The following is an 11513-nucleotide window of genomic DNA, read 5'->3' as shown; positions in this document are numbered from 1 at the left end:
CCATTGAGTTGGTGGTGCTACTAACCATCTCATCCTCTGTCGTCCCCTTCTCCTCTTGCCTTCAATCTTTCCCAGCATCAGGGTCTTTTCCAAAGAGTCAGCTCTTCTTATCAGGTGGCCAAAGTATTGGAGCTTCAGCACCAGTTCCTCCAATGAGCAGTCAGGGTTGATTTCCTTTAGGATGGACTGGTTTGATCTCCTTACAGTCTAAAGGCCTCTCAATCTTCTCCAGCACTACAGTTTTTGTACTAGAAAGACAAAAACCCTTTGTAGGCAGGATGAGCTGGCATCTATAATGTCTCCCATGTGCTGTATTAGAGAAGGAAATGGCAACCCACTCCAGTATTCTTGCCCAGGAAGTCCCATGGACAGAAGAGCCTGTGGGCTACAGTCCATGGGGTTATAAAGAGTCAAACACGACTTGGGGACTTAAACAACAACAGTTCCGTGGACACACTGTCACCACTCCTTCGGTACAGAAATAAGAGGAGGCCACTCACATCTGGGAGTCGGGAGGAAGTTCTGGTCTTAGCAAGACCAGAAACCGTGGTCCTAGGTTTCTAGGTCCAAGGAAGCAGTGAGACAGCCTTGCAGGCAGCAAGCGGTAAGTGTCAGGTAGCAGGACCTGCACTGGCCCTGGAGGTTGGGTGGGGTGGGGTGGAGGCGCTGGACAATGAGAAGACCAGAACCCTGACTTTCAAAGCCGCTAGCATCCCTCAGCCGGCTGACCGGCTGCATCCCTTATGGAAATAGCTGAGAATACGGCATCAGGTCAGGCCCTGAGAACTGGCTGCTTGCCAGTGGCCAAGGGAGAGGCCAGGGTCTCCCATCCAGGAGACTAAGACACTGAGCTGGTTTCTTGCACCCGCCCCCCCCCCCCCCCCCGGGGCCTGCCACGCCTGCCTGCCTGGGATTCCAGCTCCCAGCCATCCCCTGTGGAAGGAGCTCAATGCTTTTAATACTGTTTGTCCTCTTGCCCGAATACAAAGAGATTGAAGTCAGAAGATGTGTCTGTGTGTTTTTCCCCCTGGACTTGGTTTACAGTTGCATTTTACCCTGTGCTGATGTCTTTCACGTTGAAGCAAAAGCAGCATTTCAATCCGTGAATTCAGGTGTTGAGAGTCTGATCTGACTATTGCTCTTGCCAGGAGGAGGCAGGTTCAACTCTTGTCAACCATGTGCTGACTTGTTAACACTACCCATGTCCGAAGTAGCAGGCTCCAATGGGTCTCAAAACAGAGCCGACGCACATGGCCGATAAGATCCCAGTGGGCAGAGGTAATGTTACACCATCTATGACATAGCTTCTAGAATAATCACCGCTGCCCTTTGCTCCAGAATCCAGCTCCAGCGCCTGAAAAAAAAGTGGAAAGTCCTCAAACAGTTCGGGGCTCAGAACTCTGTGTACTTTCCTTGAAGTTGGTTAAACTTCCACTCAGCTTCGGAAGCTGATAATAAGCAGTTTGCAGCCAGCCCTCGCTTATTCTTTCTTCTCCTTTTTTGCTTTAGAGGGACAGATCCTCAAACAAGCCTTCTGGTGGCCGTTAAGAAGGACACAGTTCTTTTCTGAAGCGTGTGCCGGCGTTTTACAAAGCACGGTGCACAGAAGAAGTGGTTGGCACACAGGGGCAAGGTCGAGTTCCCGGGGACAGAGTGTGGCTGATTCGGCTAGAGGCCCTGCTTTAGCGTAGTGATGGGGGGTGCGCTCACTTAAGGAGCAGGGAGTCGGGGCATCTCAGTACATTGGTTTTCAGACCTGGGGGCCTGAGGTCAGGTATCTTGCCCCTCCCCCCAGAAAGACCTGACTCTCCACGCCGGAGCTCCTGGAAAGCTGCCTGTGGGTGAGAATGTGCTCTTATATTTATAGAGGAAACCAGGAAGCGGGGAGTCGCAGCCCGGGCTTCCTGGTCCCACTGCTGACTCACTCTGGTATCTCTGAGGCCATTTCCTTCATTTCTCTGTACCTCAGTTTCTCAGTTAAATGAAGGGTGAAAGTGGAATTCCCCCAGGGGCGTTGGGAGCACCTAATTCATGTTTATGCTTCTTGGAGATAACTGGGATCAAGAGGTCCTCGGGCCACAGAGCATCACTACCTGAAAGATTTCATCTTTATGGTCTCCTCTAGGCAGTCACCGAATAAAAGGCATTCAGTCTGGGGTCATCTTCCTGACCGTCCACCTCTCTACTCCAGTGACGCCCCCTCCCCTCCTCTTCCCCCCTCACCCCCAGTCCTGTCCTCTGCAGGAAGCACTGTGTCTAAAGGGAAGGAGACTTCAGTGTCTCTTTGCTCTTTCCCGAATCCTGCTGGCCCACAAGTATAGGCGAGAGAGGTTTTGGAGGAAATGGCTGGGAGGCTGCTAAGTGCACCTTGTTCAGGCACAACCTTCCAAGTTCTTTTAAGAAATTTTGGCTGGCCCTTCGCACTTGGTTTTCTTTTCCCCTTTCAGAGTGTTGACCTCACTGTTTGGCTACAGGGCATACGTCACTTCCTCCTCAGGGGGCTCTGTGTTTTGTCTCCTGCTGGTCTGAAATGTCTCGTAATCTGTTGTGTTTTGCTGGATTATGTTGGGGGTTGGTTTGTTGGGTGATTTGCTGCGGTGTGCTCAGTCGTGTCTGACTCTGTGCGACCCCATGGACTGTAGCCACCGCGCCCCTCTGTCCATGGGATTTTCCAGGCAAGAATGCTGGAGTGGGTTTCCATTTCCTTCTCCAGGGGACCTTCCTGACCAAGGAATCGAACCCACATCTCTTGTGTCTCCTGCACTGCAGGTGAATTCTTTACCACCAGCGCCACCTGGGAAGCCCTTCTTTGTTGGGTGGTATTCACAAATTGTGGGCTTCCCTAATAGCTCAGTTGGTAAAGAATCTGCCTCCAATGCAGGAGACCCCGGTTTGATCCCTGGGTCGGGAAGATCTGCTGGAGAAGGGATAGGCTATCCACTCCAGTATTCTTGGGCTTCCCTTGTAAGGGAAAGAACCCGCTGCTCAGCTGGTAAAGAACCCACCTGCGATGCAGGATACTTGGGTTCTATCCCTGGGTTGGGAAGATCCCCTGGAGAAGGGAAAGGCTACCCCCTCCAGTATTCTGGCCTAGAGAATTCCGTGGACTATATAGTCCATGCTAAGTTGCTTCAGTCGTGTCCGACCCTGTGCGACCCCAGAGACGGCAGCCCACCGGGCTCCGCCGTCCCTGGGATTCTCCAGGCAAGAACGCTGGAGTGGGTTGCAATTGCCTTCTCCACTCTGACTTCTAGGACTCACATATAGTCCATGGGGCCTCGAAAAGCTGGACACGACTGAGTGACTGTCACTCCCAAATTGTCGCTTGTGCCGAGCCCCTCACCCTGTCTGCCTCCCAATGGCAGGTGATGGCAGTTTGCAGCCTGCAGCATTTACCGAGAGACATGCCTTTGTCTGTTTCTGCTCTGTTGCTGGTGTTGGTGCCTCTGCAGGGAGTTCCCCTGCCAGGGCGAAAGACCAGCAAAGCCCACAGGGCTCTTATCTCTTCTTCCTGCTGTGCGGACCGGTGGCTCATTTTCTGAACTTCGTTGCAGGGTGGCTCTCCAAGCCTGCCATCCAGAACAGGGTCAGAGCTCCGGTCTTTTCCTCTTCAGAGGCAGCAGCCTTTCCGTGGTTTGTCACAGATGGCTTTTCCCATTCCTGGAGGCAGTGTTTCCCTGCTCTCATAAGTACATGTTGGTAGATACACTTGGAATTTATTAACTCACTCCACAAGCTTTATTTACTTACCACCGTGTGCCAGGCACCCTAGATGCTGGGCCTGTGACAGGAATTAAGGCTGAGCTGGGCTCTCAGAGCTGGGCTGGGGGCAGGGCAGTGGGCTTGCGGTTGCAGGTAGTGATGGGCTGGGTTGAGAAGGACACACAGACTCCCAAGTGACAGTGCGAGGAAAAAGATGATTAGTGCTAGAGCCTAATACTATTAATAGTATTCTAATATGATTCTAATATTCATCGTGTCAGTAGTATGGTACCATTACCTATTATAACAGAAATATTTCAGGACTTCCCTGGCAGTCCAGTGGCTAAGACTCCGCACTCCCAATGCAGAGGGCCTGCATTTGAACCCTGGTCAGGGAACTAGAGCCCACATATGGCAACTCAAGATCCAGCACGCTGCAATGAAGACCCGGTGCAGCCAAATTAATAAATCAATATATTAAAATATATATATAAAAAAACTTTCCCTGGCTCTTACTGTATGCCAAGCACTGTGCTATGTAATCTCATCTAATCCCCACTCTGCCCTTCGTCCGGAGCTGTAACCTCATCCTGATTTTCCAGAAGAAAGGAGCAGAGACCCGGGAGGCTCAGTTCTGAGGGCAGGGTCACTAGCTGATTTCAGCTTTAGGTGCGAGGATGAGGATGTACGGCGCAGGGAAAGGGAAGCTCGCAGGGAGTCCTTCAGGACCGGAGCCCACCTGCGCCCGGGGCAGCACGCAGATGACGCCTGCCCCCCGTCTCCCTGTGTTCTGGGCGGGTGCTGTGCCCCGCAGCACATCGGTGTCTTCAAAACTGGCCCCTCTGGGGCCGTCCCAGCTCAGCAGTGTCTCAGGGAGCTCTTGTTGGTCTTAGGGAAACTTCAGACCTTTCTGCCAATCCAGCAGTGGGGAACCTGCTTAGAAAGGGACTTCTGACGTGCTATCAGCGGCTGAGTGCTCCCCCTTTATCTGTTTATAAAGAAAAAAATCATGGGTTGGCCACAGAGTTCTTTCCGGTGTTCCATACCATCTTACTGAAAAACCTGAACGCACTTACTTGTTGGCCAATCCAGCACCTAAGACGATGAGGACGACTGGGTACTAGACCCAGATGAGCGTGCCTGCCTCGGACGTGTTTGCCAGGGTCATCAGCCCTGTCCTTCTGCTATGTTCGAGGACAGGGCCCAGGTCTTATCTGACCTGCAGCGTAATCGGCTGCTGATGCTGTCTTCAGAATGAATCTCTTCTCTCGGTTTCCCCGTCCTCTTCCCCTCTCTCCAGGCAGTTTGCTTGCTCTTCAGGGTGGGTGCTGTCCAAGGATACACTGTCTGGTTCAGGCGCTGCGGCTTTCAAAGCTCATTCATTTCCCGGGGCCTCAGTGATCAGCTTGATGGGAATGGCTTCAGGTCTCTATCTCCAGACTGGATCATTTTTTCCTAAGCTGTTGGAACAGCTACCCATCCAATCTGCGTGGTTCTCAGTAACTTCCAACTCGGAAGGCCCAACACCAAGCATGTCCTCTGTATCCCGAGCCTTCTGCATCCTCCTCTGGGAAGGCCACCACTGGCCATCCTTTAGTCTGAGCCAGGGGACGTGGCAGCATCTTTGATTCTTCCCTTTTCTTCCCCCACAACAGCTCTTCCTTCAGCAGGTTCTGTTGCTGCTTCCTCTTCCTCCAGGCTTTTCCTTTGCGCCGTCCCATCACCATCCCATTAGCTCATGCGCCGACATCTGCTGGCTCAGGGGCTAGTGGTCTTCCTGCGTAAACCCCTGTTCCTGCCAACCGATGCTCAGTCGGGCAGCTGGTGTCAAGTTTCCAGAATGCAGATCTCGTGATGCGACCCCCCTTCTCAAGGCCCTCCAGTGGCTGCTAGCGCTCTCAGGACCGAAGGTAAATGCTTGGACAGGGCTGGAAAGACCTTCTGTGACCTGGCCCCAGCTGTTCTCCCTCACTTTACAGTCATGATTGTCCAATGTAACGGGCTCCGCCTTGCCTGCATAGTCTTTTGTGTGTGCCGATCCGTGCACCTGATGCCTCCACCTGGTGTTAGGGGATCCAGTTATGGACTCCACCCCCGCCCCCCACCCCCATCCATATGTTGAAGTGCTACCCCCAGTACCTCAGAGTGTGACCTGATTGGAGATCGGATCTTTACAGAGGTAATCACACTAAAGTGAGGTCATAATTTGGGTGGGCCTTAATCCACTCTGGGACTACCCTAGTGACTCAGGTTTTACGAATCCACCTGCCAATGCAGGAGCTGTGGGTTTAATCCCTGGGTTGGGAAGATCCCCTGGAGTAGGAAATGGCAACCCACTCTAGCATTCTTGCCTGGAGAATCCCATGGACAGAGGAACTTGGCAAGCTACCATCCATGGGGGTCACAAAAGAGTCGGGCAGGACTGAGTGACTCAACCACCACAACAAATCTGATATGACTTGTGTCATTATGAGAGGGAGAAGTTTGCATACGAGGCGCACATGGGGAGAAGACAGGAGAGGACACCCAGGGAGGAGATGTGTCTGTAAGCCAAGCAGAGGAGCCAGGAGCGGGTCCTTCCATCACTGCCTCAGAAGGAACCCCCTCTGGGGACACCTTGGTCTTAGGCTTCCAGCCTCCAGACCTGATGAATAGTAAATTTCTGTTGTTTAAGCCCCCTCCCCCATCTGTGTCCTTTGTAACAGCAGCCCCCGTCTGCTAACACACCTGGATACTTCCTGCTTATCTTTTATAGACGTGCAGCCTGGTTACCACTTGGCTTTGACCTCCTAGAACGGGCTAGGTGGGCCTCCTCTGTGCTCCCCCGCTTCTCCCCCTCGCTGATGCCTCATTCTTTCTATCAGAGCCTGTTTCTCTCTCTACTAGTTTTATTTATTTATTTTTTTCTTTTTTGTCTGTGCTGCGCATTAGACTGTGCCTTATGAGGGCAGGCAGAGAACTGTCTTCCAAAATATCGTGTATCTTCAGACCTTTGCCAATGATGGGGAGAGGCCTGTATCGGATATTAACTGCTGTGTAACAAATGAGCCCGCAACTTACTGGCTTAAGACAATGAACATTTATTATGTTACAGGTTTTGCGGGTCAGGAATTGGGGAGCAGCTCTGCAGGGTGGTTCTCCTGGGAGGCTGAAGTCAAGGTGCCCCCAGTCATTTGAAGACTTGACGAGGCTGAAGCTCTTCCTCCAGGATGGATCCGTCTTGTGGCTGTTGGCAGGAGGCCTCTGGGGCTCCCTGACTCCATCCCAGAAGCTCCTCTGTATGCCTGTCTGAGAGCCCGTGACAGGGCGGGATTTCTCCAGAGGGAGTGACTCAGGAGAAAGACCTGTGTGTGTCCTAACCTCAGAGGGACCCTGATTTCAGCCACACTGGCCACACTGCTGACATCAGAAGTGACTTAATACAGTTGCCTGTGATGGGAGGGAAATTAGCCTCACCTCTTGGAAGCGATGGAGAAGGCAATGGCACCCTACTCCAGTACTCTTGCCTGGAAAATCCCATGGACAGAGGAGCCTGGTGGGCTGCAATCCATGGGGTCACTAAGAGTCGGACACGACTGAGCAACTTCACTTTCACTTTTCACTTTCATGCGTTGGAGAAGGCAATGGCAGCCCACTCCAGTGTTCTTGCCTGGAGAATCCCAGGGACGGGGGAGCCTGGTGGGCTGCCGTCTCTGGGGTCGCACAGAGTTGGACACGACTGAAGTGACTTAGCAGCAGCAGCAGCAGCAGCAGCAGCCTGGAAACGAAGAATAGCAAATAATTTGAGGACTTATTCATTTCTTTTTCTGACTGTAAAAACAGGCACGAAGGTTATTATCAGAGACATAGCGCGACATGGGAGAGCACACCAAGAAGCAGTTGTATTTATGTCAAAAAAGCCAGGCGGAAGCACACACCCAGAGGGAAAGGGCATGGGCCTCCTCTTCAGTGAGGAGGGCTGCAGTGAAGAGATGGCTGAAATCACTATATGGGACAGTCCTTTGGGTCTTTATTATTATTGTTATTTTTACATAATCGTTTCTCATTCTAAGATTTATCTATTTTTCCTGAGATGCATATTTGGCTGAAGTGCAGTTGACTTACAGTGTTTCAGGTGATTCAGCCATACACATACACATGGGCTATTTTCAGATTATCTCCATTATCGGCTAGTACAAGACATTGACTCTAGTTCCCTGTGCTATAGAGTAAGCCTTTGTTGCTTGTTGCATATCTATTTTTTTTAAATTAGAAATCTAGCATTCTATTCATACTAAGTTAAACAAGTGGAAGCAAAAATGTCAAATTTTTTAGTTGGGCAAAAGTCATAAGTTTCCTAAAATATATGTATTATACATACTATATATATAGTATATGTGTATATATATGGAGATATATATATATATATGGATACAAAATCTTTTCTACTACACTTGATAAAAGTTTGAGAAAGAACATCAGAAAAATTAAAGAAGAGATGGAAAAATTAAAAAATATACACTAAATGAAATGGGAGCACTAAATATGACACAGAAAAAGTGAAACTAGCTAGAGACAAGCAAAAGATCACCATATAATGTGGACCTATTCTTGAATACATGAAAGGGTTTGGAATCAATGCACTGAGACAAGACTCCCCCATCCACCGATTCAGCCCGATTCTCCCCGAGCACCCCGCACTGCGTTACTGCCTCCGGCTGGAGGAAGGCTGAGATCCTCCCAGGAGAGCAGAAGACGCACAGCCGAGGCGGCAGCGGGGCTCCGTCTCTCAGACGTGTGTGTGACGGAGGCCACCGTGTCCTGGGAGCTCTGTCCCTGCTGCCCCCAGACTTCGGATTCCTGGTCTAACTCCACCCCCCTCCACCGTTGCTTTCTCTCCTCGCCACCCCTGGCTTTTCATAACAGCTGGTTCTTGTTTTTATTCTCTGATGTATATTTTGGAATTCCTGGCAGCTCAGATGGTAAAGAATCTGCCTTCAATGCCTGAGACTCAGGTTTGATCCCCAGGTTGGGAAGATCCCCTGGAAAAAGAAATGGAAACCCACGCCAGTGTTCTTGCCTGGAGAATCCCATGGACAGAGGAGCCTGATGGGCTACATTCCATGGAGCACCAAAGAGTCAGACACAACTGAGTGACTCACACTTTCACGATTATTTGTCCCACGTGTCCTCAGATCACCGGCTCCTGAAAGGCAGAGGTGAGGTGAGTGGTGTTTAGGGCTGAGCCTCGTACACATTGGGCACTGAATAAATGTTAACAGACTGTGCAGGTCAATCTGTCGTGCACGAGCCTGTGCACTTAATAGCCGCCACAGTTTACACAGTGCAGGGGCAGCTGCTGTCGTGGCTGGGCAGCTGGAAATCACCTTGGCCCTCCTTCCACCCCCAGTCCTGTTGCTCAGCTTCCCTGAAAAGCTTCACGACCTTGACTTCACTTTTCTTTTTTTTTTCGCCAGACCTCAGGGATCCTAATTCCCCAGCCAGGGATCGAACCTGGGCCCTTGGAAGGGAAAGCGCAGAGTCCCAGCCACTGGACCACTGGAGAATTCCTTCCACTTCACCTTCTGACGGGTGGCCAGCCTGTGACACAGCCCTTTCTACTTTGTCCTTTGCATAGACTGCCTTTTTTCCTTCCCTAGCAGTTTATGAGTCCGGGAAGTCAGAGGTTTCTGGAAAATCCAAAGGGAAGAGGAGAAAATGGTGGCAGAGCATTCTTTGGCCAAACATCTTCAGACCTTCTGCCATTTTACTCAGTGTCTCAGAACAAGGTGGTAGCGAGGAGCAGAAGCAGGACTCTCGTGGGAGAAGGGAGGCAGGTTCCAGAGGGAGGGGGCACGTGTATGGCTATGGCCGATTCATGTTGATGTATGGCACTCCAGTTCAGTCGCTCAGTCGTGTCTGACTCTGAGACTGCATGGACTGCAGCACACCAATCCTCCCTGTCCATCCCCCAGCTTGCTCAAACTCATGTCCATCGAGTTGGTGATGCCATCCAACCATCTCATCCTCTGTCATCCCCTTCTCCTCTTGCCCTCAATCTTTCCCAGCATCAGGGTCTTTTCCAACGAGTCAGTTCCTCACATCAGGTGGCCAAAGTATTGGAGTTTCAGCTTCAGCATCAATCCTTCCAATGAATATTCAGGACTGATTTCCTTTAGGATTGACTGGTTGGATTTCCTTGCAGTAAGGGACTCTCAAAAGTCTTCTCCAAGACCACAGTTCAAATTCATCTGTTCTTCGGGGCTCAGCTTTCTCTGTGGTCCAACTCTCACATCCAAACTCGACTACTGGAAAAACCATTTGACTAGACAGACTTTTGTCTGCAAGGTAATGTCTCTGCTTTTTAATATGCTGTTAGGCAGAGACCAACCCAATACTGTAAAACAATTATCCTCCAATTAAAAATAAATAAATTAAGAAAAGAAAAAAGAAGCAGAATTTGAGGCCAGGGCAGGCCTGACTTCTATCCTGGGCTCTGTCCCTCTGCTCCGCAGGGAGGTGGGCAAGTTAGGAGTGGAGAATGCGGGCTCCCGAGGATGACCACTGCCTCGATGCTCTTAGTCTCAGTCCAATGAGTCAGTTCAGTTGCTCAGCCGTGTCCGACTCTTTGCGACCCCATGAATCGCAGCACGCCAGGCCTCCCTGTCCATCACCATCTCCCGGAGTTCACTCAGACTCACGTCCATTGAGTCAGTGATGCCATCCAGCCATCTCATCCTCTGTCATCCCCTTCTCCTCCTGCCCCTAATCCCTCCCAGCATCAGAGTCTTTTCCAATGAGTCAACTCTTCGCATGAGGTGGCCAAAGTACTGGAGTTTCAGCTTTAGCATCAGTCCTTCCAAAGAAACCCCAGGGCTGATCTCCTTTAGGATGGACTGGTTGGATCTCCTTGCAGTCCAAGGGACTCTCAAGAGTCTTCTTCAACACCACAGTTCAAAAGCATCAATTCTTCATTGCTCAGCTTTCTTCACAGTCCACCTCTCACATCCATACATGACCACAGGAAAAACCACAGCCTTGACTAGACGGAGGGAGTAATAATGGCACCCACCTCCTGGGATTACCATGAGCCTGAATGAGGTCGTCCACTGGGAATTCGGCATTTGACACGTGCTCATTAAGTATGAGCAGTTACCCTACCGCCCCAGCCTCTGTTTACTGGGGCAGGGAAGTAGGCAAATCCAAAGATTCCTTACTACCCACGCCGCCTGAGAACCCATATTCCTTCATTTACATATTCTAAATCAGCCATCCGAAACAATTAAACACGTATATGGGCTTCCAAGGTGTCTCACACAGTAAAGAATCTGCCTGCAAAGCAGAAGATCTAGGTTCGATTCCTGAAGAAGGGATCCCCTGAAGAAGGGAATGGAGAAGGGGATACATATATAATATATACTTAATTTCTCTGAAGTAGAAAACTTGCTAGAAACAGTCTGATAGTTTAAGGTGGTGTGTGTGTAGGTACATGCTATTTTCTTGATATTTTGCAGAAAGATTCTTACTGTCAGCCTTAGATTGTGACACTGTGTTGGTGGAACCGCTTCCATGAGATCATGGAGACTCCTTGCCTATACATGTACACCCGAGTGAGGCGGGGAAAGATGTGGATTCTTTTAGATTTTGCCTGACACTCGTGAAAACTTCGTGAACACAGAGTGGACCAGCACATGAGTCATGGAGAGTAACCGTGAAAGGATGGGACCTGTTCTCCTGAACTATTTAGATCAGGAGAGACAGGAGAAGAGGATCTTTTTTGGTGGATATCGGCTTCTGAGGAAGAAGTCACAAATTAGGACAATTCCCCATTT

This window comes from Capra hircus, chromosome 23 (genome assembly GCF_001704415.2).
Source record: "Capra hircus breed San Clemente chromosome 23, ASM170441v1, whole genome shotgun sequence".
Classification (NCBI taxonomy): domain Eukaryota; kingdom Metazoa; phylum Chordata; class Mammalia; order Artiodactyla; family Bovidae; genus Capra; species Capra hircus.
The sequence above is the reverse complement of the archived record's forward strand: the minus strand, read 5'-3'. Positions refer to the sequence as shown.